The sequence below is a fragment of the Macaca nemestrina genome, chromosome 10, assembly GCF_043159975.1.
Source record: "Macaca nemestrina isolate mMacNem1 chromosome 10, mMacNem.hap1, whole genome shotgun sequence".
NCBI lineage: Eukaryota > Metazoa > Chordata > Mammalia > Primates > Cercopithecidae > Macaca > Macaca nemestrina.
This window is the reverse complement of record NC_092134.1, coordinates 28107050-28134442: the sequence shown is the minus strand read 5'-3', so window position 1 is coordinate 28134442 and position 27393 is coordinate 28107050. Positions and strand designations below refer to the sequence as shown.

The window sequence follows — 27393 nt, the reverse complement described above, 5'->3', positions numbered from 1 at the left end:
TATTTGAAGGCATCAGAAAGCTGAAATGGCAGTCAAGACTTTATGTACCAATGTCCTGGAGGAAAAAGCAGCTCACTGAGTTGAATCCAATATTTTGCGTTCTGCTTTCCTCTTCAGCATTTACAAATGCTTGGTTTGGGGTGAGAAGCCAGGCATAAAGAAGATGCTAGAGACACCAGCAGTTTTCAGCAATCTAATGGGATGGAGAAGATAAAAACTGGAGTTTGAGTTGCCAGGAATTGAGGAGCCAAGATCTTGGAGATAAGAGATGTAGAAGCATACTCAGTTCATACCTGTTTTCAGCTGGAAGTACTTGCTGGTTCTAGAGGTGCATGGGATTAGATTAGAGGCTATAAAACCAAGCAGAAATGACCGAAAAGCACAGCAGAGTTTTCTGTATCATGAAATTGGAGTTCAGCATCTGCCAAGAAGGAAGAAGTCCAGTAAACACTACAAGCTCTCGGCTGATACTCTTCAATGACATTACCCTAGGAAAGGGTGCAAACTAGAGATAGTACAGCTATTGTAAGACTACAGCCTAGCCTCACATGAGCTCAGCCCTGGTTGGAATGAGCTGATCTGCCTGACTTCAGTTGCCTGCCAAAGAATAGGATCAATCCTCTCTGGAGAAAAATAACATCATCCAGAAACCCTGCAATTGTTCATTCACTCTCCGGCAATCAATTATAACTGACCAGGTTATACAGGAGTCATTAAGAAATAATTCTTAGGCAGCTAGAAAGAGTGAAAGTTCTCAGTGCAATTTTCCTTTAATAAAAAGCAGCCCCAAACCATTTCTTCCCTAACAGAAAACAACCTGATAAGCTTTTATATGTAAATGTCGGCAGCTGTACCTGAAAACCAGGTACATTCAATATGGCGTCTCCCGCCATCTTTTCCTTATGACCACGTTTGCTGGCATTATAGCAGCCTTCAGGTAAAACCACCTGTACAGGTAACACGGCTGCCGCCAGGAGGAGGCTGTATTTGCATAATAAAAGACTAGGATGGGAGGGCCAGTCATTTTGCTGGTTATGTAAATGACACACCTGGTCAAACCAATCCCCTAGGCCCTATGTAAATGAATCACTGCGTCCTCAAGCCTCTGTACAAAGCAGATTGCGTTCTGCCCCAAACTGGAGAACCTTTGGGGCAACCCGCTTTCTCACCATGAGGAAGCCTTTTTTCTCTCTCTTCTTGTCTATTAAACTGTCCCCTCCTAAACCCACTCCTTGTGTGTGTCCATGTTTTGAATTCTTTCTCGGCCGTGACAAAGAACCAGGGGATATCCCCAGACAATGAAGCCATTTCACAGGGACATCAAGAAAAATGAGCAAAAGAAATACAGTGCCACATGAGAAGTGCTAAACTGGGTAGAAATAACCACTCTCACTTTCATATTATCACCAGTAATGTGTGCAATAATGCAATAATATATTGCTCCATGCCTGACCCCACCAAGCTGTGTGTCACATTTAAGGACAATTGTTCACTAAGTAATGTTTGAGCATTTGTCATGTGCTGGGCATTGTAGTAGATGCTGGACGTACAGAGATGAACAAGGCAGATGCTTTGTGATAATGTGAGCCTGAAGCTGCCAAAGAATACCATAGGAACCTAAAGAATGTAGCCCAAACTGTAGAAGACACAGAAAAGAAACAGTAAAAATCCAAACAGCGGGCATCATTTGAATCCTGAAGCCAAATGCACGTAAAGGCCAACCCCACACTAGATGTTTTAAAATTGACATACAGTAAAAATGACTTTATTGTTGGTATACAATTCTGTGAGTATTAACACATGTCTATATTTGTGTAGCGAATACCACAGTCAAAATATCAATAGTTGCATTACTCACCCTCTGAAAAAATTTCTTGCCCTATCCCTTTGGTGTGGTATCTATTAACCACCACTTTGCCCTGATAAACACTGATATGTTCTCTATGACTGTAGTTTGAATGTAGTTGGCAAATCAATGGAAACACAATAGTATGTAACTTTTAGAGCCTGGTTTCTTTCACTCAGCATGATGTGCTTGAGATTTGTGCAAACATTTAGTGTTTTCCATGGAGTTTATGATGCTTCTATTATCCATTTCTAATATAATTTTGTGGTAGTGAGGGAATATAACTATATTTCAATCCATTTAACTTTATTGGGATTTATTTTATGGCCTACCACATGACCTATCTTACTGAATAGTCCCTGTACTCTTGAAAAAAATGTGTATTTTGCTGTTGTTGGATAGAGTGTTTTGTAAACATCAATTAAGATGTGTTGGTGAAAATTTTTTATTATTATTATACTTTAAGTTCTAGGGTACATGTGCACAAGGTGCAGGTTTGTTACATATGTATACATGTGCCATGCTGATGTGCTGTGCCCATTAATTCGTCATTTACATCAGGTATTTCTCCTAATGCTATCCCTGTCCCGTCCCCCTGCCCCATGACAAGCCCCGGTGTGTGATGTTCCCTACCCTGTGTCCAAGTGTTCTCATTGTTCAATTTCCACCTATGAGTGAGAACATGCGGTGTTTGGTTTTCTGTCCTTGTGATAGTTTGCCCAGAATGATGGTTTCCAGCTTCATCCATGTCCCCACAAAGGACATGAGCTCATCATTTTTTATGGCTGCATAGTATTCCATGGTGTATATGTGCCACATTTTCTTAACCCAGTCTATCATTGATGAATATTTGGGTTGGTTCCAAGTCTTTGCTATTGTGAATTGTGCCACAGTAAACATACGTGTGCATGTGTCTTTATAGCAGCATGATTTATAATCCTTTGGGTATATATCCAGTAATGGGATGGCTGGGTCAAATGGTATTTCTAGTTCTAGATCCTTAAGGAATTGCCACACTGTCTTCCACAATGGTTGAACTAGTTTACAGTCCCACCAACAGTGTACAAGTGTTCCTATTTATCTACATCCTCTTCAGCACCTGTTATTTCCTGACTTTTTAATGATTGCCATTCTAACTGCTGTGAGATGGTATCTCATTGTGGTTTTGATTTTCATTTCTCTGATGGCCAGTGATGATGAGCATTTTTTCATGTGTCTGTTGGCTGCATAAATGTCTTCTTTTGAGAAGTGTCTGTTCATATCCTTTGCCAACTTTTTGATGGGGTTGTTTGATTTTTTCTTGTAAATTTGTTTAAGTTCTTTGTAGATTCTGGATATTAGCCCTTTGTCAGATGGGTAGATTGCAAAAATTTTCTCCCATTCTGTAGGTTGCCTGTTCACTCTGATGGTAGTTTCTTTTGCTGTGCAGAAGCTCTTTAGTTTAATTAGATCCCATTTGTATATTTTGGCTTTTGTTGCCATTGCTTTTGGTATTTTAGACATGAAGTCCTTGCCCATGCCTATGTCCTGACTGGTATTGCCTAGGTCTTCTTCTAAGGTTTTTATGATTTTTGGTCTAACATTTAAGTCTTCAATCTACCTTGCATTAATTTTTGTATAAGGTATAAGGAAGGGATCCAGTTTCAGCTTTCTACATATGGCCAGCCAGTTTTCGCAGCACCATTTATTAAATAGGGAATCCTTTCCCTATTTCTTGTTTTTGTCAGGTTTGTCAAAGATCAGATGGTTGTAGATGTGTGGTATTATTTCTGAGGGCTCCGTTCTGTTACACTGGTCTATATCTCTGTTTTGGTACCAGGACCATGCTGTTTTGGTTACTGCAGCCTTGTAGTATAGTTTGAAGTCAGGTAGTGTGATGCCTCCAGTTTTATTCTTTTGGCTTATGATTGTCTTGGCAATGCAGGCTCTTTTTTGGTTCCATATGAACTTTAAAGTAGTTTTTTCCAATTCTGTGAAGAAAGTCATTGGTAGCTTGATGGGGATGGCATTGAATCTATAAATTACCTTGGGCAGTATGGCCATTTTCATGATATTGATTTTTCCTATCCATCATCATGGAATGTTCTTCCATTTGTTCATGTCCTCTTTTATTTCATTGAGCAGTGGTTTGTTGTTCTCCTTGAAGAAGTCCTTCACATCCCTTGTAAGATGGATTCCTAGGTATTTTATTCTCTTTGAAGCAATTGTGAATGGGAATCCACTCATGATTTGGCTCTCTGTTTGCCTATTATTGTTGTATAGAAATGCTTGTGATTTTTGCACATTGATTTTGTATCCTGAGACTGCTGAAGTTGCTTATCAGCTTAAGGAGATTTTGGACTGAAATGATGGGGTTTTCTAAATATACAATCATGTCATCTGCAAACAGAGACAATTTGACTTCCTCTTTTCCTAATTGAATACCCTTTATTTCTTTCTCCTACCTGATTGCCCTGGCCAGAACTTCCAACACTATGTTGAATAGGAGTGGGGAGAGAGGGCATCCCAGTCTTGCGCCAGTTTTCAAAGGGAATGCTTCCAGTTTTTTCCCATTCAGTATGATATTGGCTGTGGGTTTGTCATAAATAGCTCTTATTAGTTTGAGATACATCCCATCAATACCTAGTTTATTGAGAGTTTTTAGCATGAAAGGCTGATGAAATTTGTCCAAGTCCTTTTCTGCGTCTATTATAATCATGTGGTTTTTGTCTTTGGTTCTGTTTATATCATGGATTACTTTTATTGATTTGCGTATGTTGAACCAGCCTTGCATCCCAGGGATGAAGCCAACTTGATTGTGGTGGATACACTTTTTGATGTGCTGCTGGATTCGGTTTGCCAGTATTTCATTGAGGATTTTTGCATCGATGTTTATCAGGGATATTGGTCTAAAATTCTCTTTTTTTGTTGTGTCTCTGCCAGGTTTTGGTATCAGGATGATGCTGGCTTCATAAAATAAGTTATAGAGGATTCCCTCTTTTTCTATTGATTGGAATAGTTTCAGAAGGAATGGTACCAGCTCCTCTTTGTACCTCTTGTAGAATTTGGCTGTGAATCCATCTGGTCCTGGACATTTTTTGGTTGGTAGGCTATTAATTATTTCCTTAATTTCAGGGCCTGTTATTGGTCTATTCAGAGATTCAACTTCTTCCTGGTTTAGTCTTGGGAGGGTGTGTGTGTCCAGGAATTTATCCATTTCTTCCAGATTTTCTAGAGGTGTTTATAGATTTGTATAGAGGTGTTTATCATATTCTCTGATGGTGGTTTGTATTTCTTTGGGATCAGTGGTGATATCCCCTTTATCATTTTTTATTGTGTCTGTTTGATTCTTCTCTTTCTTCTTCTTTATTAATTGGGCTAGTGGTCTATCTATTTTGTTAATCTTCTCAAAAAACCAGCTCCTGGATTCTTTGATTTTTTGGAAGGGTTTTTCATGTCTCCATCTCCTTCAGTTCTGCTCTGATCTTAGTTATTTCTTGTCTTCTGCTACCTTTTGAATTTGCGCGCTCTTGCTTCTCTGGTTCTTTTAATTGTGATGTTAGGGTGTTGATTTTAGATCTTTCCCACTTTCTCCTGTGGGCATTTAGTGCTATAAATTTCCCTCTAAACACTGCTTTAGCGGTGTCCCAGAGATTCTGGTACATTGTGTCTTTATTCTCATAGGTTTCAAATAACTTATTTATTTTTGCCTAAACTTCGTTATTTACCCAGTAGTCATTCAGGAGCAGGTTGTTCAGTTTCCATGTAGTTGTGCAGTTTTGAGTGAGTTTCTTAATCCTGAATTCTAATTTGATTGCCCTGTTGTCTGAGAGACATTTTATTATAATTTCTGTTCTTTTACATTTGCTGAGTAGTGCTTTACTTCCAAACATGTGGTCAATTTTAGAATAAGTGTGACGTGGTGCTTAGAAGAATGTATATTCTGTTGATTTGGGTTGGAGAGTTCTGTATAAGTCTATTAGGTCTGCTTGGGGCAGAGCTGAGTTCAAGTCCAGGATATCCTCGTTAACTTTCTGTCTCATTGATCTGTCTAATGTTGACAGTGGGGTGTTATCATTTTTATTGTGTGGGACTCTTAGTCTCTTTGTAGGTCTCTCAGGACTTGCTTTATGTATCTGGGTGCTCCTGTATTGGGTGCATATATATTTAGGATAGTTAGCTCTTCTTGTTGAATTGATCCCTTTACCATTATGTAATGGTCTTCTTTGTCTCTTTTGATCTTTGTTGGTTTAAAGTCTGTTTTATCAGAGACTAGGATTGCAACCCCTGCTTTTTTTTTTTTTGTTTTCCATTTGTTTGGTAGATCTTCCTCCATCCCTTTATTTTGAGCCTATGTGTGTCTCTGCACGTGAGATGGGTCTCCCGAATACAGCACACTGATGGGTCTTGACTCTTTATCCAATTTGCCAGTCTATGCCTTTTAATTGGGGCATTTAGCCCATTTACATTTAAAGTTAATATTGTTATATGTGAATTTGATCCTGTCATTATTATGTTAGCTGGTTATTTTGCTCATTTGTTGATGCAGTTTCTTCCTAGCATCGATGGTCTTTACAATTTGGCATGTTTTTGCAGTGGCTGGTACCAGTTGTTCCTTTCCATGTTTAGTGCTTCCTTCCAGAGCTCTTGTAAGGCAGGCCTGGTGGTGACAAAATCTCTCAGCATTTGCTTGTCTGTAAAGGATTTTATTTCTCCTTCACTTATGAAGGTTAGTTTGGCTGGATATGAAATTCTGGGTTGAAAATTCTTTTCTTTAAAAATGTTGAATATTGGCCCCCACTCTCTTCTGGCTTGTAGAGTTTCTGCTGAGAGGTCCGCTGTTAGTGTGATGGGCTGCCCTTTGTGTGTAACCTGACCTTTCTCTCTGGCTGCCGTTAACATTTTTTCCTTCATTTCAACCTTGGTGAATCTGACAATTATGTGTCTTGGACTTGCTCTTCTCGAGGTGTATCTTTGTGGCATTCTCTGTATTTCCAGAATTTGAATGTTGGCCTGCCTTGCTAGATTGGGGAAGTTCTCCTGGATATATCCTGAAGAGTGTTTTCCAACTTGGTTCCATTCTCCCTGTCACTTTCAGGTACATGACTCAGACACAGATTTGGTCTTTTCACATAGTCCCATATTTCTTGGAGGCTTTGTTCATTTCCTTTTACTCATTTTTCTCTAAACATCTCTTCTCACTTCATTTCATTTCATTCATTTAATCTTCAATAACTGATACCCTTTCTTCCACTTGATTGAATTGGCTACTGAAGCTTGTGCATACGTCACGTAGTTCTTGTGCCATGGTTTTCAGCTCCGTCAGGTCATTTAAGGTCTTCTCTATGCTGTTTATTCTAGTTAGCCATTTGTCTAATCTTTTTTCAAGATTTTTAGCTTCTTTGCCATGGGTTTGAACATCCTCCTTTAGCTCGGAGAAGTCTGTTATTACTGATCTTCTGAAGCCTATTTCTATCAACTCGTCAAAGTCATCCTCTGTCCAGCTTTGTTTCGTTGCTGGCAAGGAGCTGTGTTCCTTTGGAGGAGAAGAGGCACTCTGGTTTTTATAATTTTCAGCTTTTCTGCTCTGGTTTCTCCCCATCTTTGTGGTTTTATCCACCTTTGGTTTTTGATGATGGTGACCTACAGATGGGGTTTTGGTGTGGATATCCTTTTTGTTGATGTTGATGCTATTCCTTTCTGTTTGTTAGTTTTCCTTCTAACAGTCAGGATCCTTAGCTGCAGGTCTGTTGGAGTTTGCTGGAGGTTCACTCCAGACGCTGTTTGCCTGGGTATCACCAGTGGAGGCTGCAGAACAGCAAACACTACAGAACAGCAAATGTTGCTGCCTGATTCTTCCTCTAGAAGCTTCGTCTCAGAGGGGTACCTGGCTGTATGAGGTGTAAGTCGGTCCCTACTGGGAGGTGTCTCCCAGTTAGGCTACTTGGGGGTCAGGGACCCACTTGAGGAGTCAGCCTGTCCGTTCTCAGATCTCAAACCCTGTGCAGGGTGAACCACTACTCTCTTCAAAGCTGTCAGACAGGGGTGTTTAAGTCTGCAGAAGTTTCTGCTGCCTTTTGTTCAGCTACGCCCTGCCCCCAGAGGTAGAGTCTACAAAGGCAGGCAGGCCTACTTGAGCTGCAGTGGGCTCCACCCAGCTTGAGCTTCCTGGCTGCTTTGTTTACCTAGTCAAACCTCAGCAATGGCAGACGCCCCTCCCCCAGCCTCGCTGCAGTCTTGCAGTTCAAACTCGCACTGCTGTGCTAGCAGTGAGCAAGGCTCTGTGGGCCTGGGACCTTTTGAGCCAGGTGTGGGATATGATCTGCTGGTGTGCCATTTGCTAAGACCATTGAAAAAGCACAGCATTAGGGTGGGAGTGTCCTGATTTTCGAGGTACCATCTGTCACGGCTTCCCTTGGCTAGGAAAGGGAATTCCCTGACCCCTTGTGTTTCCCGGGTGAGGCTATGCCCTGCCCTGCTTCGGCTCACCCTCCGTGGGCTGCACCCACTGTCCAACAAGTTCCAGTGAGATGAACCCGGTACCTCAGTTGGAAATGCAGAAATTACCCGTGTTCTGCATCATTCATGCTGGGAGCTGCAGACTGGAGCTGTTCCTATTTGGCCATCTTGAAGGGTGCTCCGAAAATATTATTTAATTCTTCTATATACATCTACATTCTGTCTACTTGTTATATCAAATACTGAAAGAGGAATGTTGAAGTCTCAAACTCTAATTGTAAATTCATCCATTTTTTCTTCTTTCTATTCTGTCAGAATTTGTTTCATATATTTTAAAGTTCTGTTATTGAGAGCATATATATTTAGAATTGTAATGTCTTCTTGATGAATTAGTCTCTTTGTCATTGTGAAATGTCTCTATTTATTTGAGATAATATTCTTTGTTCCAAACTCTAATTTGCATGATATTAATACAGCCACCAGCCACTTCAGCATTTTTTTTTTTTTTTTTTAGACAGAGTGCAATGGGAAGATCTCAGCCCACCACAACCTCTGCCTCCTAGGTTCAAGCGATTCTCCTGCCTCAGCCTCCCAAGTAGCCGGGATTACAGGCATGCACCACCACACCTGGCTAATTTTGTATTTTTAGTAGAGATGGAGTTTCTCCATGTTGATTAGGCTGGTCTCGAACTCCCGACCTCAGGTGATCCGCCCACCTCTGTCTCCCAAAGTGCTGCGATTACACATGTGCCCCACTGTGCCTGGCCCTCCAGCTTTCTTATTATTAGAGTTAGCATGGTATATCATTCCCTTTCCCTTTGTTGCATAAAATCTGTGTCTTCATATTTAATGCATATTGCTGGATTTTCTTTTTTCACTCAGCCTATCTCTGCATTCTTTTTTATTTTGAATTTCTGTGGGTACATACCAGGTGTATGTATTTATGGGTTACACGAGATATTCTGATACAGAGATACAATGCATAATAATCATATCAGATGGCCGGGCACCGTGGCGCATGCCTGTAATCCCAGCTACTCGGGAGGCTGAGGCAGGAGAATCACTTGAACCTGCAAGTGGAGGTTGTGGTGAGCCGAGATCGTGCCATAGCACTGCAGCTGGGGCAACAAGAGCAAAACTCCATGTCAAAATAAATAAATAAATAATCAAATCAGGGTAAATGGGGTATATATCACCTCAAGCATTTATTCTTTGTGATACAAACAATCCAACTATACTCTCTTAGTTATTTTTAAGTGTGCTTTTGTGCTATCAAAATACTAGATTTTATTCATTCTATCTAACTATATCAACTATATTTTTGTATCCATTAACCATATCCACTTGCCCCCTACCACCTGTGCCACCACCGCTACCCTTCCCAACTTTGGGCAACCATCATTCTACTCTCTATCCCCATGAGTTTAGTTATTTTTCTTTTATAGCTCCCACAAATAAGTGAGAACTTGCAATATTTGTCTTTCTGTGCCCGGCTTATTTCACTTAACATAGTGACCTCCAGTTTCATCCATGCTGTTGCAAATGACAAGGTTTCGTTGTTTTTATGGTTGCATAGTACTCCATCATGTATAAGTATCACATTTTCTTTATCCATTTATCTGTTGATGGACACTTAGGTTGCTTCTAAAACTTGGCTGTTGTGAATACTGCTGCAATAAATATGGGAGTGAGTGCACTATATCTCTTCAGTATACTGGCTTCATTTTCTTTGGGTATATACCTAGCAGTGTGACTGTTTGGGTATATACCTACCAGTTTTGCTCTTTTTGCACAGGATAGCTTTGGGTATTGTGGGTCTTTTGTGGTTCTATATAAATTTTAGGACTATTTCTTCTATTTCTGTCAAGAATGTCATAGGTATATTCATTGTAGATTGCCTTGGGTAATATGGACATTTTAACAATATTGTTTCTTCAAATTCATGATCATGGAATACTTTTCCATTTTTTGCATGTCCTCTTCAATTTCCTGCATCAGTATTTTATACTTTTATTGCAAAGATCTTCAATTATTTAGTTAAATTTATTCCTAGGTATCTTATTTTACTTGTAGCTATTGTAAATGGGATTACTTTCTAGATTTCTTTTTCAAATTGTTCACTATTGGCATATAGAAATACTACTGATTTTTGTATGTTGATTTTGTATCCAAAAACTTTACCGAATTTGCTGATCAACTCTAATAGTTTCTTGGTGGAGTCTTTAGATTTTTTGAATTGTGAGATTATATCATCTGAAAACAAGGATAATTTGACTTCTTACTTCCAGTTTGGATGCCCTTTCTTTTACTTGTCTAATTGCTCTAGCTAGGACTTCCAGTACTATGTTGAATGACAGTGGTGAAAGTGGGCATCCTTGTCATTGTTCCAGATCTTAGAGGAAAGGTTTTCCATTTTTCCCCATTCAGTATAATACTAGTTGTGGGTCTGTTTACTGTGTTGAGGTATGTTACTTTTATACGCAGTTTTTTCAGGATTTATCGTGGAGGAATGTTGAATTTTATCAAATGTTTTTTCAGCATCAAGTGAAATGATCATTGGTTTTTGTCCTTTATTCTGTTGATATGCTGTATCACATTGATTAATTTGCATACATTGAACCATCCTTGCATCCCTGGGATAAACCACTTGGTAATGATAAATGCTCTTTTTAATGTCTTGTTGAATTTGGATTGCTAGTACTGTTTTTTTTTTTAGGATTTTTGCGTTAATGTTCATTGGGGATATTGGCCTGGGGTTTGCTTTTTTGTGTGTGTCTTTGGTTTTGGTATCAGGGCAATACTGACCTCACAGAATAAGTTTGAAAGTATTCCATCATCCTCTATTTTTCTGAATAGTTTGAGTGGGATTGGCATTCATTTTTCTTTAAATGTTTGGTAAATTTCAGCAGTGAAGCCCTCAGATCTCTGGCTTTCTTTGACTTTATATTAAAACTTTGATCTCATTACTTCTTTTTTTTTTTTTTTTTTGAGACGGAGTCTCGCTCTGTCGCCCAGGCTGGAGTGCAGTGGCGCGATCTCGGCTCACTGCAAGCTCCGCCTCCCGGGTTCACGCCATTCTCCTGCCTCAGCCTCCCGAGTAGCTGGGACTACAGGCGCCCACAACCGCGCCCGGCTAATTTTTTGTATTTTTAGTAGAGACGGGGTTTCACCGTGGTCTCGATCTCCTGACCTTGTGATCCGCCCGCCTCGGCCTCCCAAAGTGCTGGGATTACAGGCGTGAGCCACCGCGCCCGGCTGATCTCATTACTTCTTATTGGTTGGCTCAGGTTTTGCATTTCTTCATGGCCCAGTCTTGGTAGGTTGTAGCTTTCTAGGAATGTATCTATTTCTTCTAGATTTTCCAATTTATTGATGTTCATTTGCTGATAGTAGCCACAAATGATCCTTTGAATTACTGTGGTATCAGTTGTAAAGTTGCCTTTTGCATCTTGATTTTATCTATTTGGCTCTCTTTTTTTCTTAATTAGTTAGGCTAAAAGTTTGTCAATTTTGTTTATCTTTTTTTAAAAACCATCATTTCCTTTCATTGATCTTTTGTATTTTTTTTTCATTTTAGTGTCATTAAGTTCTGCCCTGACCTTTATTTCTTTTCTTCTATTAGTTTTGAGTTTGATTTGCTTGTGCTTTTCTAGTTCTTTAAGATGCATCATTAGTTTATCTATTTGAAGTTTTTCTTCTTTTTCGATGTAGATGCTTATAGCTATAAACTTTCTTCTTAGCACTTCTGTCACTGTATCCAGTGTCTGTAGGTTTTGGTAGGTTGTGTTTCCATTATCATTTGCTTCAATACATTTTTCAATTTTCTTTTTAATTTCTTCATTGACCCACTGGTTATTCAGGAGCAACTTGTTTAATTTTCATGTGTTTGTATAGTTTCCAAAACTGCTCTTGTGATTTCTAGTTTCATTCCATTGAAGATGCTTTACATTATTTCAACTTCTTGAATGTTTTAAGACTTGTTTTCTGACCTAACATTTAGTTCATCCTTGAGAATGAGCCACATGCTGAGAACGTGTATTCTGCAGCTGTTGGATAAAATGTTCTGTAAATATCTATTAGGTCCATTTCGTGTATAATGTAAATCAAGTCTGATGTTTCTTTGTTGATTTTCTGTCTGGAAGATCTGTCCAATATTAAAAGTGGGGTGTTGAAGTCTCCACCTATTATGGTATTGAGGTCTCTCTCTGTAGTGGTAATAATATGTACTTTACATACCTGGGTGCTCCAGCGTTGGGTGCATATATATTTACAAGTGCTATATCCTCTTACCAAATTGACCCTTTTATCATTATATAATGATCTTCTTTGTTCCATAGTTTTTGTTTTGAAATAATCTATTTTGTCTGATGTAAGTATAGCTACTCTTGCTCTCTTTCTGTTTCCATTGGCATGGAATATCTTTTTCCATCCCTTTTTTTTCAGTCTATGTTTGTCTTTATAGGTGAAATACGTTTCTTTTTTTTCTTTCTCTCTCTTTTTTTTTTTTATCAGACAGAGTCTCGCTCTGTCCCCCAGGCTGGCGTGCAGTGGAGTGATCTCGGTTCACTGCAAGCTCCGCCTCCTGGGTTCACGCCATTCTCCTGCCTCAGCCTCCTGAGTAGCTGGGACTACAAGCGCCCACCACCATGCCCGGCTAATTTTTTGTATTTTTAGTAGAGACGGGGTTTCACCACGTTAACTAGGATGGTCTCGATCTCCTGACCTCGTGATCCACCTGCCTCGGTCTCCCAAAGTGTTGGGATTACAGGCGTGAGCCACTGCATCCGGCCAGGTGAAATATGTTTCTTACAGGCAATAGATCATTGGATCATGTCTTTTTATTTATTCAACCACTTTATGTCTTTGGAGTGGAGAGTTTAATCCCCTTACCTTCAACGTTATTATTGATAAATAAGAACTTACTCCTGCCAATATGTTATTTATTTTCTGGTTGTTTTGTGCTCTCCTTTTCCTTCTTTCTTTCCTTCCTGTCTTCCTTTAAATAAAGGTGATTTTCTCAGGTGGTGTTTTTAAATTTCTTGCTTTTTATTTTTTGTGTATCTGTTGTCTGTTTTTTGATTTGAGGTTACCATGAGGCTTGCAAATCATATCATATAATCTATTAATTTAAACTGATGATAACACTAATTGCATAAAGAAACAAGCAAAGGGAAAACTGATACAAACTCAAAATCTCTATACTTTAACTTCATCCTCCAGCTTTTTAACTTTTCATTTCTATTTATATTTTATACCGTGTATGTCTTGAAAAATTGTTGTAGTTATTATTTTTGATAGGCTCTTTTATTCTTTCTACTTAAAAGTCGTGTACACACCAGTCACTGGTTTTTAAAAATATTCTGTGTTTTTCTGTGTGCTTAGTACCATTAGCAAATTTTGTACCTTCAGGTGATTTCTTTTTTTTCTTTTTCTTTTTCTTTTTTTTTTTTTTGTGTGAGACAGAATTTCACTCTTGTCACCCAGTCTGGAGTGCAGTGGTGGGATCTCAGCTCACTGCAACCTCCACCTCCCAGGTTCAAGTGATTCTCCTGCCTCAGCCTCCCAGGTAGCTGGGATTACAGGCGCCCTCCACAAACACCCAGCTAATTTTTTGTATTTTTAGTAGACACGGGGTTTCACTGTGTTGGCCAGGCTGGTCTTGAACTCCTGACCTCATGATCCACCCGCCTTGGCCTCCCAAAGTGCTGGGATTACAGGCGTGAGCCATCGTGCCTGGCTCAGATGATTTGTTATTGCTCATGAATGTCCTTTTCTTTCAGATTGACAACGATTAGCAAATCCTGCCAGGCTAGTGTCTTTCCCTTGAGGGTTGTGAGTTCCCGTAGTCCTGACAGGGTTCACAGATGCCATCTAGGAGCCAGGGCCTGGAGTTTGGAACTTTAGGAATCTACCTGGTGCTCTATTCTACTACAGCTGAACCTGGCACCAAAGCTGGAAGATAAAGTCCTTCCCACTCTTCTCTCCCCTTTCTTCAAGCAGAGGAGTCTCTCCTAGTGGCATCCACTGCCCCAGGCCTTCAGTGCATACTACCTGGGTACCCCTGATATTCACTCAAGACCCAAGGGCTCTTTGGTCAGCTTGTGGTAAGTGCTGCCAGTTCTTAGTCTCTCCCTTCAGGAGAGTAGGCTCCCCTCTCGCCAAGGGCAGGTCCAGAAATGCTGTTGGGAGCCAAGGTCTGGAACAGGAACCCCCAGGAGCCCACCTAATGCTGTACCCCACTGTGACTGAGCTGGCACCCAAGCTGATTTTTGGTTCTTATGAAGGTGCTTTTCTGTGTGGATATTCAATTTAGTATTCCTGCAGGGGGGATGATCACTAGAGGCTTCTGTTCACCCATCTTGTTCTGCCTCTCCTATCTCCGCTTTCTATTGGAGTGTTTAGAATATGTTTCCTTCAATGTAATTTTTGATGTGGTTTGGTTTTAACTCTATCATTTTGCTATTTATTTTCCATTTTCTTCATGTGTTCTTTTCTTTTTTTCCCTCTGTCCCTGCCTTCTTTTGGATTAATTGAATAGTTTTCATTATTCCATTTTATCTCTACTACTGGCTTATTAGCTACACCTCTTTGTTTTTTGTTTTTTTGTTTTTTTAGAGCTTACTCTAAGTTAAAAAATGTATCTTTAACTTATCACAGTCTACCTCCCAATAACATACCATTTTATGTTTAGTATATCAATCCTACAACAGCATTTGTTCATTTACCCCTCTTGTCCCTTGTGCTATTTTATCATATATTTTACTTCTGCATATAATATAAACCAAACAAAACATCGTTTTCAATTTGACTTTAAGTATTAAGGTTATTTACTTTTTTGACTTTTTTGAGACAGGGTCTTCCTCTGTAGCCCAGGCTAGAGTGCAGTGGTGCAAGCATGGCTCACTGCAGCCTTGACCTTCCTGGGCTCAAGTGATCCCCCACCTCACCCTCCCGAGTAGCGGGGACACAGGTGCATGCCACCACGCCTGGCTAATTTTTCTTTTTTTGTAGAGGCAAGGTTTTACCATGTTGCCCAGGCTAAGGTTAATTTTTTTTTTTTTTTAATGTTTTTATTTTGGAGTAGTCTTAATCTCATAGGAAGGTATAGTGAAAATTTTTAAATAAGAAAAAAATCTCTTATTTACTCATGTATTTACTTATTCTGGTACTCTTTATTCCTTTGGATCAATCCAGGTTTTTATCTGGTATCATAGGCCTATTCTTATAGAAGTTTTAACATTTTTTGTAATACACGTCCAATGCTGATGAATTCTTCCAGCCTTTTTTATTTGAAAAAATTTGCTATTTCATTTTCATTTTTAAAGTATATTTTGGCTGGGTAGAGGCACTTTTGTTTGTTTTTGTGCCCTTTTGGCCCTTTATTGGCCCATTGTCACCTGACTTGCATAGTGTCTGGTGAGAAGTCTGTAATTCTTATCCCTCTTCTTGTGTGTAAGAAGACATATTGTATTTTTCTCTCTGGCTTCTTTTACAATTTTCTCTTTATGATCAGTTTTTGGCCATCTTAACATGATGTGAGTGTGTGTGTGGTGTGTGTGTGTGTGTGTGTTTATGTCTTGCTTGGCGTTATCGAGAGTTTAAGATATACAAGTGTATTATTTGCTTCATATGAGCAAACATTTTAGTCATTGTTTCTTAAAATATTTTCCTGTCCTTCCTTTTCTGGGTCCTCAACTATATGTACATTACAGCACTTGATATTGTCCCAAAGGTCTCTGAGATTTTCTTAATTTCTTTCATTTTTTTTCCTCTGTCTCAAGTTTAGATTGTTTCTGTTGGCACTTCTTCACATTTATTGACAGTTTCTTCTTTGTGCCTACTCTGCTGTTAATCTCATTCCATAAATCTTTCATTATCATTTCTAAAAGTTTTGTTTGGCTCTTTCTTTTTTGCTCTTTTTTTATATCTTACGTTTCTTTCCTCATTGTGTTTGTGTTTACTTTTTTTTTTTTTTTTTGAGACAGAGTCTTGCTGTCTTGCCCAGGCTGGAGTGCCATGGCACGATCTCGGCCTCCCAAAGTGTTGGGATTACAGGTGTGAGCCACCATTCTCAGCCCATGTTTTCCTTTAAGAACTAAAACAGGCTGGGCACAATGGCTCACATCTAACATTCTAGCATTTTGGGAGGCAGAGGCAGGCAGATCACTTGAGGCCAGGGGTTTAAGACCAGCCTGGCCAACATAGTGGAACCCTGTCTCTACTAAAAGTACAAAAAAATAGCTGGGTATGGTGGCATGCATCTGTAATACCAACTACTTAGGAGGCTGAGGCAGGAGAATCACTTGAACCTGGGAGGTGGAGGTTGAAGTGAGCTGAGATTGCACCTACTGTACTCCAGACTGGGCAACAGAGTGAGACTCTGTCTCAAAAAAAGAAAAAAAAATTAAAACATAAGTTTATCTTATTTTTTTTTCAGTTAAAACTTTTTATATTTTAATAGCTTTGGGGGTACAAGTGGCTTTTGGTTACACGGGTGAGTTGTATGGTGGTGAAGTCTGAGATTTTACCACACCTATCTCCTTAGTAGTATATGTTGTACCCAATATATAGGTTTTGTATCTTCCCACTCTCCCGCTTCTGAGTCTCCATAGTTCATTATATCACTTTGTATGCCTTTGCGTATCTATAGCTTAGCTCTTGCTTATAAGTGAGAACATAAGATATTGGGTTTTCCATTCCTGAGCTGTTTCACTTAGAAAAGTGGCCTCCAGCTCCATCCAAGTTGCTGCAAAACACATATTTAGTTCTTTTCTATGGCTGAGTCATATTCCATGGTGCATGTATATCACATTTTCTTTATCCACTCATTGGTTGATGGGCACTTAGGTTGGTTCCATGTCTTTGCAATTGTGAATTGTGCTACAACAAACACATGTGTGCAGATGACTTTTTGATATAACAACTTGTTTTCCTTTGGGCAGATACCCAAGAGTGGGATTGCTGGATCAAATGGTAGATCTACTTTTAGTTCTTTAGGAAATCTCCATACTGTTTTCCATAGAAGTTGTACTAATTTACATTCCCACCAGCAGTGTATAAGCATTCCCTTTTCTCCACATCCACACCACCATCTGTTGTTTTTTTGACTTTTTAATACTGGCCATTCTTGTAGGAGTAAGGTGGTATCTTGTTGTAGTTTTAATTTGCATTTCCCTAATAGGTGATGTTTCATATGTTTGTTGGCCATTCATATATCTTCTTTTGAGAAATGTCTGTTCATGTCACTTTCCCATTTTTTGATAGGGTTATTTGCTTTTTCTTGCTGCTCTGTTTGAGTTCCTTGTAGATTCTGGATATTAGTCCTTTGTCAGACGCATAGTTTGCAAATATTTTTTCCCATTTGGTAGATTATCTGTAAACATAATTTTAATGCTGTTTTCTTTTTTTTTTTTTTTTTTTTTTTGAGATGGAGTCTCATTGTGTCGCCCAGGCTGGAGTGCAGTGGCCGGATCTCAGCTCACTGCAAGCTCTGCCTCCCGGGTTTTTACGCCACTCTCCTGCCTCAGCCTCCCGAGTAGCCGGGACTACAGGCGCCCGCCACCTCGCCTGGCTAGTTTTTTGTATTTTTTAGTAGAGACGGGGTTTCACCGTGTTAGCCAGGATGGTCTCGAACTCCTGACCTCGTGATCCGCCCGTCTCGGCCTCCCAAAGTGCTGGGATTACAGGCTTGAGCCACCGCGCCCGGCCTTAATGCTGTTTTCATGTTTTCATCTGCAAATTTCACCATTCCCATTATTTCTCCTTCCTTCCTCCCTCGCTCCCTCCCTCGCTCCTCCCTCCCTCTCTCCCTCCCTCCCTTCCTTCCTTCCTTCCCTCCTCTGAGACAGGATCTTACTCTGTCATCCAGGCTGGAGTGCAGTGGTGCCGTCTTGGCTCACTGGAGCCTCGATCTCCTGGGCTCAAGTTCCCATGTCTGTCTCCTGAGTAGCTGAGACTACAGGTACATGCCACCATGCCCGGCTAATTTTTGTATTTTTTGTAGGGACAGCATTTTGCCATGTTGCCCCGGCTGGTTTGAACACCTGAGCTCGAGCAATCTGCCCACCTTGGCCTCTCAAAGTGCTGGGATTACAGGAGTAAGCGACCATGCGTAGGCCATTTCTATCCTTTCTATGTCTATTACATGATTTTCCACTTGGTTATAGATCACATTTTCTTGCTTCTTAATATGTCTCATAATATTTAATTGGATATTTGAATCTTATACTGTTGCGTGCCTAGATTTTGTTATCTTCTTATAAAGCTTTTGGTTAAAATTGTACATTGTATATAATATATTGTGGCCACTCTGGATTCTATTTTGTTCTTCAGATAATTATTTGACTAGTATTTTGTTTGTTTGTTTGTTTCTTTGAGACAAGTTCTTGCTCTGTCACCCAGGCTAGAGTACAGTTGCAGGAGCACGGCTCACTGGAGCTTTGACCTCCTGGATTGGAGCAATTCTTCTGCCTCAGTCTTCTATGTAGCTGGGACCACAGGTGTATATCACCACACCTGGCTACCTGGCTAATTAAAAAAAATTTTTTTGTAGAGATGGGGTCTCACTTTGTTGCCCAGTCTGGTCTTTAACTCCTGGGCTCAAGTGATCCTCCCACCTCTGCCTCCCACAGTGCTGAGATTACTGGTGTGAGCCACCTTGCCTGTTTATTTGTTTTTAAATCAAGTAAACTTGCCTAGACTCCCTGTCTCCTTAGTAGAGTGAAGCAGTTTATATTCTGCTTAGTTCGTAGTTTAGTGAAGGATTTGGCCAGTGTTTACACTTAGATTGTGGGGGGTTACACCCATCTACAGTTGCCCTAATGATCAGTCTTTCCTTTTAAATTCTAAACTGCTTCACCAGCTCTACTTCTATTCTCTGTTATCTCAAATAAGTCTTCAGCTTTCTGCTACCCAAGGTGTACCTCTGTTGGGAAATATATGCATTCAAAAGAGCAGCAAACTCACACACTTCACTGAGTGCAGTTCTGTTTTTCAGGGACTCTTGTTATTTCACCAGGCCCTCTGTAGTTTAGCGGTCAGCCAGGGATTTGGGCAGAGTTTACACCCAGATTTTGGATCTCACACATTTTGGAGGTCACTCCCCAAACTGGTGACTTCTCTTCTAACAAACCCTGTACTCAGTTTACTGACAGTTTGAGCCAGTAAGCCTGCAGTGCTGAGCTTCAGTGGGTGAGGGACACCATCAGACAAAAAGCCACAAACTCATAATTCTTATCAGTTGCTGAACAAAGTCTCCTGTGGTTTTTACCTGCTTCTATTGTTTTAGATCTTTAAAAAGTCACTTTTTGATATTCTGGCTACTTTTCTTAGTTATTAACTGTAGATGGGTTCACTTGACCACTTTATGCTGCCTCCGTTATTAGAAGTGTACTATTAATTATTCTGATATGAAGACTTTAAAAAATGTCTATGCTTTTACAAATAGATTATTTCAACCTACTTTACATAACTTATATAGCAAAACTTTTTTTTTTTTTTTTTTTTTTTTGAGACAGAGTCTCGCTCTGTCCCCAGGCTGGAGTGCAATGGTGCAATCTCGGCTCACTGCAACCTCTGTCTCCCGGGTTCAAGTGATTCTCCTGCTTCAGCTTCCTGAGTAGCTGGGACTACAGGCACGCACCACCACACCCAGCTAATTTTTGTATTTTTAGTAGAGACGGGGTTTCACCATGTTGGCCTGGATGGTCTCAAACTGTTGACCTAATGATCCACCGGCCTTGGACTCCCAACGTGCTGGGATTGTAGGTGTGAGTCACCACGTCCAGCCAGCAAAACTTTTTTTATATTATTTTGCTCTTTTAGAGTTCAGATAAGTCAGCAAACTAACTTCCGTCCCTTCCTTCCTCTCTCTTCCTTCCTACCTTTTCTTTCTTTCTTTTTCTTTCCTTTCCTTTCTTTCTTTTCTTTTCTTTTTCTTTCTCTTTCTCTCTTTTTTCTTTCTTTCTTTCTTTCTTTCTTTCTTTCTTTCTTTCTTTCTTTCTTTCTTTCTTTCTTTCTTTCTTTCTTTCTTTCTTTCTTTCTTTCTTTCTTTTGCTCTTTCTCTCTCTTTTTTTTTTTTTTGATAGGATCTCATTCGGTTGCCCAGGGTAGAGTGCACTGGTGCAATCACAGCTCATTGCATCCTCGAACTCCTAAGCTCAAGCAATCCTTCCACCTCAGCCTCCTAAGTAGCAGGGGCTATAGGTGCATGCCACCATACCCAGCTAATTAAAACAATTTTTTTTAGAGACCAAGTCTCATTATGTTGCCCAGATTGGTCTTGAACTTCGGGGCTCAAGCTACCCTTTCACTTTAGCTTCCCCAACTGCTAGGATTACAGGAGTGAATCACTATGCCCAGCTGACAAACTTTTTCTTAAAGGGCCAAGTAATAAATATTTTAGGCTTGTGGGCCATATGATTGCTGCTATAACTACCCAACTGCCATTTTAGTGTGAAGCAGCCATAGACGAAGCACAAATGTAAATTATGTTTAATATAAAATATGTAAGTTAATGGGCATGGCTGTAGTCTGATATTTTATTTAGAAAAGTAAGTAAAGTTTTACTTTATTTACTGATCTGCTGTCTGTACTTTGCTGACCCCTAAGTTAAAATATCTGAAAAATTTCACTTATCAGACAAGTGGGCTCTTTGAAGAGTTTTGTCACTGTGGCATACCAGACAGAGAAAGTCCTGATTAATAAATACTGGTTGAAGAAATGAATAACTAAAAAAGCCATATTATTTCACGATTTCTTTTATTCCTTACAGATCCTTTAACAAACAGTGCCATCTATTGAAGAACCAAGAGGAAATACTTTTCCTGTATACTGAGTATTTATTACAGAGCACTTGAAAAAAATGACAATTATTGGTTCACTCATTCAACAAATACATATTTACCATCTATGTACCTAGCATTATACTTGGCACTGAACTGTATCAAAGAGATAAGGTTTAGATGCTTATAGAGCTTACAGACAAGTGGGAGACTATATTATTGTAAGCACAATTGGAAGCTGCTGGGGTAGTAGTAGTATTTCCTACACCCCATCATATAAATATATATTACATTTTTAAAAATCCATTCATTCCTCTATGGACATTTGGACTGCTTCTGCCTCTTGGCTATTGTGATTAATGCTGCAGTGAATATGAGTGTGCAAATATCTTCTTGAGATCCTGCTTTCCATATTTCTTGTCTGTTTTTTTGAGACAGAGTTTAGCTCTTGTTGCCCAGGCTGGAGTGCAACGGTGCAGTCTCTGCTCACTGCAACTTCTGCCTCCCAGGTTCAAGCAATTTTCCTGCCTCAGCCTCCTGAGTAGCTGGAATTACAGGTGCATACCACCATGCCCGGCTAATTTTTGTATTTTTAGTAGAGACGAGATTTCACCATGTTGGCCAGGCTGGTCTCAAACTCCTGACCTCAAGTGATCCACCTACCTTGGCCTCCTAAAGTGCTGGGATGACAGGCATGAGCCACCATGCCTGGCCTGTTTTTGGATATATACCCAGGAGAGGGATTGTTGGATCATACTGTAATTCTATTTTTGGTTTTTAAGGACCCTCCATACTGTTTTTCTTTTTTTTTTCTTTTTTTTTTTCCGTTTTTTTTTTTTTTTATTATACTTTGAGTTCTAGGGTACATGTGCATAATGTGCAGGTTTGTTACATATGCATACTTGTGCCATGTTGGTGTGCTGCAGCCATCAACTCATCAGCACCCATCAACTTCCATACTGTTTTTCTTTTTTTTTTTTTTTTTTGAGACGGAGTCTCGCTTTGTGGCCCAGGCTGGAGTGCAGTGGCCGGATCTCAGCTCACTGCAAGCTCCGCCTCCTGGGTGTATGCCATTCTCCTGCCTCAGCTTCCTGAGTAGCTGGGACTACAGGCACCCGCCACCTCGCCTGGCTAGTTTTTTGTATTTTTTAGTAGAGCGGGGTTTCACCGTGTTAGCCAGGATGGTCTCGATCTCCTGACCTCGTGATCCGCCCGTCTCGGCCTCCCAAAGTGCTGGGATTACAGGCTTGAGCCACCGCGCCCCGCCTCCATACTGTTTTTCATACCAACTGCATCATCTCACAGTCCCACCAGCAGTGCACGAGCATTCCAATTTCTCCACATCCTTGCCAATACTTGTTATTGTTCATTTATTGATGATAGTGGTCATCCTAATGGGTGTGAGGTAATATCTCATTGTGGTTTTTATTTGCATTTCTCTAATAGTGATGTTGAACATCTTTTCATATGCTTCTTTGGAGAATGTCTATTCAGATCCTTTGCCCAATTTTTAAATTATTTTGTTGTTGTTGAGTTGTAAGAGTTCTCTTACATATTGTGGAAATCAATCCCTTATCAGACATATGATTTGCAATCGTTTTCTCCCATTCCATAGGTTGCTTTTTCACTGTGTTGATTAATTCCTTTAACATGCAGAAGTTTTTAAGTTTGATGTTATCCAATTTTTCCATTTTTGCTTTTTTTGCTAAAATCCTTTTTGAAGGCATTGGAAACCCAGGACAGTGAGGATTCGAGGAACTGAAATTCAGGAGAGATGATCCAAAAAGTTGAGCTTGACATTTGGTACCACATTTCACCTCACGACATCGGCTGATTTGTAATGTGGAAGCTGAGAGTTGATGAGGCTGGGGAGCAGAAAGCAGTAGCTGAGAGGTGGAAAAACCCATCAGGTTTGGCAGGCCCTGCCGAGCACCCCTGTAAAGCTATACTCTAGGACTGAGGTGATAACAGAAATAGATGAGCTCTCACAAAGACAGAAACCCCGTTTCAAATCAGAACAGTCCTAGACTGGGTTAAAGTAATCTGCCCCTACACTAAGCGCTTTCCAGAACAAATAGTAATCCCCTCTGAAGAAAGATGACATCATTCAGAGCCTTAACTTATCTTTACAATTTTTCATGCATAAAGGTCAGGATGCACTAAAAAAATTATCAGCTATACCAGGAAATAAGGCCAAATGATGGAAAACCAAGAGAAAAAGAAACATAACATAACAAAACAAAACATCACCAGACAACAGAAAAGAAACCCACAGGAAATCCAGATATTGGAGTTACATCAGGCTTCTTGACATCCTATATTTACTGTAATTATTTTGCCATGTTGGTCAGGCTGGTCTTGAACTCCTGATCTCAGGTGATCCGCCCATCTTGGCCACCCCAAATGCTGGGATTACAGGAGCGAGCCACTGTGCCCAGCCTAGATTACCGTTATATCTAATTCCCTGAATTCTGGTTGGACTGAGTGCTCAAGCCCTGTGCTTCCATGGTGTTTACCACTTCGAAGTTATCTATTGACATAATTAAAATGTGTCAGGGACTGTGCAATGTGGGAATAAATCATGGTCCCTGATACCAAAGAGTGGATGGTCTGTATTAGGCTGAATAACAGGTGCCCAAAGATGTCCATGTCCTAATCCCTAGACCCTATGAATATGTTACCTTACATGTTTAAAATGACTTTGCAGATATGATTAAGGTAAGAATTTTGAGATAGGGAGATTATCCTGGATTATCTGTGTGAGCTTGATGTAATCACAAGGGTCATTATAAGAGGAAGGCAGGTGAATCAGTCAATAGTGGGAAATGTGATGGCAGAAACAAGAAGTTCAAGTAATGCACGGAAGCTGAGAAAAGCAAAGAAACAGATTCTGAGTGTCCAAGAGGAACCAGCCCTACTAACACCCTTACTTTATCCCAATGAGACTGATTTTGGCGTTCTGACCTCTAGAACTAGAAGATAATAAATTTGTACTCTTTTAACCACTAAGTTGGTGACAATTTGCTACAGCAGCAATAGGAAACTAATACATAACTTAATAGGGAAGATAATAATGTCAAATTATCTTCTGGGACAAATTACTAAGTGAAATATCTCTAGTGAGTTATTGCCATAGAATTTCTATTGCAGGAAGAAGATTTTATTTATTTTATATTTTATTTATTTATTTTAAACTTTTATTGTAGGTTCAGGGGTACACGTAAAGGTTTGTTACATAGGTAAACTCATGTCATGGGGGTTTGTGGTACAGATTATTTCATCACCCAGGTATTAAGCCCTGTACCCAATAGTTATCTTTTCTGCTCCTCTCTCCATCCCCACCCTCCACCCTCAGTTAACCTCCAGTGTCTGTTGTTTCCTTCTTTGTGTTAATGAGCTTTCATCATTTAGCTCCCACTTATAAGTGAGAACATGTGGTATTTGGTTTACTGTTCCTGTGTCAAGTTTGCCAAGGATAACAGCCCCAGCTCCATCCATGTTCCTGCAAAAGATAGGATCTCATTCTTTTTTATGGCTGCATACTATTTCCATGGTGTATGTGTACCACATTTTAAAAACCCAGTCTGTCATTCATGGGCATTTAGGTTGACTCCATGTCTTTGCTATTGTGAATAGTGCTGCAATGGGAAGATACATTCCCATGCATGTATCTTCGTGGTAGAATGATTTACATTCTTCTGGGTAAAAATCCAGTAATGGGATTGCTGGGGTGAATAGCAGTTGGAAGAAGACTTTAAATGTAAATTAAGAAACAAATTCACCAAGAACTTAGCTATATAACATATACGTAAAATATTTTGGTATGGAATAAACTGGCATTTAAGGTGTGGGTACATGGGGCTATATGTTAAAGGCAGGGATTCCTAGGAACTGGCAGGCAGACACCTTCTGCAGGCAGCTGTTCTAAAGTTCACAGAAGCTTTCAGAATAGCACAATATTGACCATATGAAAAGTTTCTCCTTCTATTTCCAAGCTTGCTTTTCAGAAAGTACTGTGTGAATGAAGAGTAGTAGAATGAAGAATATGTGACCACTTAAAATAATGATTTGCCTCCTGCAGACTAGTTCTAAGAAATATGGGATATTAATTTTTATAAATAATTTTCAGATAGCACTTTTCATTTAGTGAATGTGCTTTTCTATTTGGTATCTAATTTGTAATTCTCTAACAAAATTTGAAATTATAGGCTGTGGAAATTAATGTAAACATATTTAAGATCAAGACAGACAATCCCTGAGTCTTTTTTTTTTGAGATGCAGTCTTGCTCTGTTGCCCAGGCTGGAGTGCAGTGGCTCAGATGATTCTACTGCCTCAGCCTCCAGAGTAGCTGGGACTACAGGCAGGCACCACCATGCCCAGCTAATTTTTGTATTTTTAGTAGGGACAGGGTTTCACCACGTTGCCCAGGCTGGTCTTGAACTCCTGACCTTAAGTGATCCACCCACCTCGGCCTCCCAAAGTATTGGGATTACAGGTGTGAGCCACCACACTGGGCCTTCTGAGATCTTTTAAAGATATATCTATATTGATTCATAATAGCAACCTGGTACAGTATGTGGTTGGTATTGCTCTATGTACCTTACATGTAATAACTAATTTAGTCCTCTTAAGAATCCCACAAGGTGTTTACTAGTTTTATTTTATTTTCATTTTATAGATGGGGAAATTGAGACAGAGGTTAAATTACATGACCCCAGATCACATGGTTAGTAAGTGGCAGAGCCAGGATTTGCACCTTGGCAATTTGGCAGTCAAAACTGTGCTTTTAATTATTACATGACACTGCCTCTTGCTACTAATCTATTAACTTTAATAGATTAGTGTATTTATAGATTCAAATTATTCTGACTTGTAAGTTCAATTTATCACAATGAGCTGCTGGGAGATTAATTACAGTGATTTAATGCAAATGTTAAGAATCCAGGAAAGTCAAACTCATGGTCACACAGAAAGTACAGGAAAAAAGTTTGTCAGCCATTAGACCCTAAGGATGCTTGTTATTTTCAAGATTCCTTCCTTCCTTCCTTCCTTCCTTCCTTCCTTCCTTCCTTCCTTCCTTCCTTCCTTCCTTCCTTCCTTTCTTTTTCTTTCTTTCTGAAATGCCCACTACGTCTGCCAGAGGGTCAGAAATCAATTTTCTTACCTGTTTTATAGTTTCTGCATCTAGTCTGGTGCCTGGTACCCAGTGGGCACTCAATAAACATTTAACCCAGGGCAGATCCAATGACCTCAGAAGAATGCTCGTCAATAGACCTTTTGCCTACACTGATTAGTTCTTTTCGGTACTTTTTAAGATGACACGAGTAAAACCTTAATAAATTCTCATTGTTAAGGATTCAAAACATATACGTAGACATAGCAAAACTTGAAAATCCTGTTACTCACCAACACATACTTTTCCCCAGGTAACCACCGTCTTGTGATTTGTCTTCCTATGAATTTGTATACATATATGCACATACGCGTTTGTATAACTTAAACACATAAATGTAATCACAAATACACATTGCTCTGCAACTGTCTTGTCTTGTGTCGGTTTTTCATGCCATTATAAATATATTTCATCTATTTTAGCAGCTCTTCAGTGATTTGTAGTATGGATGTATTAAGCTTTATGTTATTCACTTGTAATGGACATTTAGATAGTTTCCTATTAAAAACCACGTTGCTTTAAACATTCTTGTGCAAATACATGTGTGCATGTAGAATTTTACACCGATCCCGATTCTCCAAAAATCCAAGTAGCAGGTGGGATCATTTTAGAATGCACTTCAATAGCGTTCTTCAACCTTCCTCGCGTTTTTAAAAGGACTGAGAGGAGAGCGGGGGAGAGGTCGTAAGATCCCCTGTTAGGGTGTTCGTAAAGTAACACCTCTCGCACAGCCGTCTTGAAAAAGCAATCCGCACAGAATGTGCGGGAGAGCTGTAGGAACTCCTACGGTGGCGAAAGGGAGGGAAACAGGCTTGTTGGAAGAAGCGCCTGGTCAGCGTTATCCTCGAGGATCATGCCTTCCTGTTAATTCCCCACCCCATCAATTCTACCCTTTTTAGGTTAGACTGAGGAGTAAGTTTCCCAGGTATTAAAAATCGTCTAGAGAGAGCAGGGCGAAATTAGAGCGCCGAAGTGGCTTGAGAAGCACAGTGAACGGTGGCGAAGCCGAAGCCCGGTCGTAGTACGCCCGCGGGCACTGCCGGCGCCATGGCGGCCGCCTTCGGCCACGGCGGAGGACTCGCTTTCCCAGCGGCCCCCGCGGTCGCAGGGGCAACGAGCCCGACCGGCCCTCGCGAGCGGAGGCGGGGCCGGG

The 27393-nt window shown here is 40.0% G+C and overlaps 1 long non-coding RNA gene across 1 annotated transcript; it reads right to left on the bottom strand.

Moving 5' to 3' along the window:
* Position 1: 1 nt before the first annotated feature.
* On the bottom strand, positions 2 to 27313 carry LOC139356526 (uncharacterized). The gene is made up of 3 exons (XR_011608511.1): positions 26474 to 27313; positions 294 to 421; positions 2 to 193 (listed from the first exon to the last, which is right to left on the bottom strand). It is a non-coding gene; the product is annotated as an uncharacterized lncRNA (long non-coding RNA).
* Between the last annotated feature and the right edge of the window lie 80 nt (positions 27314 to 27393).